Source organism: Heterodontus francisci, unplaced genomic scaffold, assembly GCF_036365525.1.
Source record: "Heterodontus francisci isolate sHetFra1 unplaced genomic scaffold, sHetFra1.hap1 HAP1_SCAFFOLD_1732, whole genome shotgun sequence".
In the NCBI taxonomy this organism is placed as follows: Eukaryota; Metazoa; Chordata; class Chondrichthyes; order Heterodontiformes; family Heterodontidae; genus Heterodontus; species Heterodontus francisci.
Genome location: NW_027140899.1, coordinates 50,001 through 52,351, shown reverse-complemented (window position 1 = coordinate 52,351; position 2,351 = coordinate 50,001). Strand labels below are relative to the sequence as shown.

The following is a 2,351-nucleotide window of genomic DNA, read 5'->3' as shown; positions in this document are numbered from 1 at the left end:
TCCCCACCGGCCTTCCCAGCCGACCCAGAGCCGGTCGCGGCGCACCGCCAGCGGAGGAAATGCGCCCGGCGACGGCCGTGCCCGCGCGGGGGGCGGTCCCAGCAGAGGAGATCCGCCGACACCCCAACGCGACCGACCCGTGCCGCCGAGTTGAATCCACCGGGCAGACTGCGCGGACCCCACCCGTTTACCTCTTAACGGTTTCACGCCCTCTTGAACTCTCTCTTCAAAGTTCTTTTCAACTTTCCCTTACGGTACTTGTTGACTATCGGTCTCGTGCCAGTATTTAGCCTTAGATGGAGTTTACCACCCACTTTGGGCTGCATTCACAAGCAACCCGACTCCGAGAAGACTCGATCCCAACGAGCCGGGGGCCGCTACCGGCCTCACACCGTCCTCAGGCTAAGCCTCGATCAGAAGGACTTGGGCCCCGGAGCGTCGTCAGAGAAAGAGGTCTTCTATACGCCACATTTCCCACGCCCGCCAGGCGAGCGGGGATTCGGCGCTGGGCTGTTCCCTCTTCACTCGCAGTTACTAGGGGAATCCTTGTTAGTTTCTTTTCCTCCGCTTAGTAATATGCTTAAATTCAGCGGGTTGTCACGTCTGATCTGAGGTCGTAGGCAGAATGGTGAGCGATCGCGTGCGTGCGTTTCTCAACATCGGATGGCCCCCGCCCAGACTTAAACGCAGCACCAAAAGCTCCAGGCCGGCCGGTATATCTCGCAACTTACTGACAACGGCACCTCGTACTCAACCCTCGGGGGGGGGGCGCTCACCAGGCCAGGGGTTAGTAACGAGCGGATGTGCACGCGTGTCGACGTCGGGCTTGCGACCGGGCTCGGCTCATAACTGTTCCGGAGTGCCGATAAGGGAGGTGCCGAAGACAAAGAGCGTGGGCGCGGTGCTGGTTTGAACTGCACGAGGGCAGGAGAGAAAAGCGAGCAGCCCACGGGAAGCAAGCGTGGAAAGGACCCGAGACTAGCAGCAGCTAGAAGGCGTGGCAAGAGTTTGGAGCACGTGCAACCGGGGTGGGGGAGTTGGTTCGAAAAGCAGGCAGCAGAGACCAGGGGGACAGGACCGTGCGGCACTGACTAGGTGCACCCTCAGATGTAGGCGAGCTTGCCGGAGGCACAGCGGGAGGCATGCGTGTGGAAGGAGACAGGGCTCCAGCACAACACGCAGCACCGCAGGGACTCCATGGCAAAACTGCACAAACACCGAATGAGGGCACGCAAAGCCAGCGAGGCAGCACGGCAAGCCCACAGTCAACTACGTCAAGCTCTCCTCCTCCTCGTCCAGAACCACTAAACCACGTCGACCACTGGCAACAGCCATCGAGACCGAACCACACGGTTTGCGTCCACCGACATGCCACACCGAGTCTCTCTCTCTCTCTATGCCGATTCACCAGGCATCGTTCCCATCTCTGCTCTGCACACTCCACAGAGAGTCAACTCTGCCCTCCACGATCCATTCGGAGGCTAACGGCCCGGCAGCAAGCAGTCCCAGCACTGACGCAGTCGTTCGTTTGCAACCCACTGACAGCCGTCCTGGGAAAAGCAGAGGCTGGCCGAGACCAGTGCCGGCGCGCCCGGAGGCCCACGCCGGACTGCCCCCCCATCGCGATTAAATGGAGGGACAGAGGTCGAACTCTCCCAAAGGCGGAGTAAACTCCAGGTCTGCACTTAGGGGGACGAAGAGGAGCAAAGGAACCTCTGCGACAAAACCCCAGCCGCGCTCCCGCCGGCAAAGGCGAGTGCGATTGATTGTCAAGCGACCCTCAGACAGGCGTAGCCCCGGGAGGAACCCGGGGCCGCAAAGTGCGTTCAAAGTGTCGATGATCAATGTGTCCTGCAATTCACATTAATTCTCGCAGCTAGCTGCGTTCTTCATCGACGCACGAGCCGAGTGATCCACCGCTAAGAGTTGTCTCAGGTTTTCGGTCCGTCCCTCGCGCGAGGGGTCGAACCCGGAACGTGCGAACGCTCCCCCGCCCTCCCCAATGGGGTGTGGGGGGTGGGAGAGCCCCAGCCTGGCACGGCCCTTCGGATTTCAGTCGAACAATCACAATGACCAAAGAAAGGTTTTCACGCGGCCAACGTGGTCAGGGCGCTCGCGAGGCGAAGCGCGTCAGCTCGTCCGACGCCGGAGCCCAACCGTGCCGACGCGCACCACGGACAACAGAGGCAGGGTCTCTGCCGCCACCGAGGCCGGGAGGACGAGGAGAGAGAGAGAGCGAACGCGGACGGACTGAGTGGGGTACAAGGCCGACAGGATGAGCCCGCTGCGGGGAAACAAATCCTGCCTCCGCGGCCAGGTACATTCTCTCGAACGTCACGGCTGCCATCTCA

The 2,351-nt window shown here is 61.4% G+C and overlaps 1 non-coding gene across 1 annotated transcript; it reads right to left on the bottom strand.

Annotated features, from left to right (window-relative positions):
- Positions 1-1,774: 1,774 nt before the first annotated feature.
- LOC137361362 (5.8S ribosomal RNA) lies at positions 1,775-1,928 on the bottom strand. The gene has a single exon (XR_010972174.1). It is a non-coding gene; the product is annotated as a 5.8S ribosomal RNA (ribosomal RNA).
- Between the last annotated feature and the right edge of the window lie 423 nt (positions 1,929-2,351).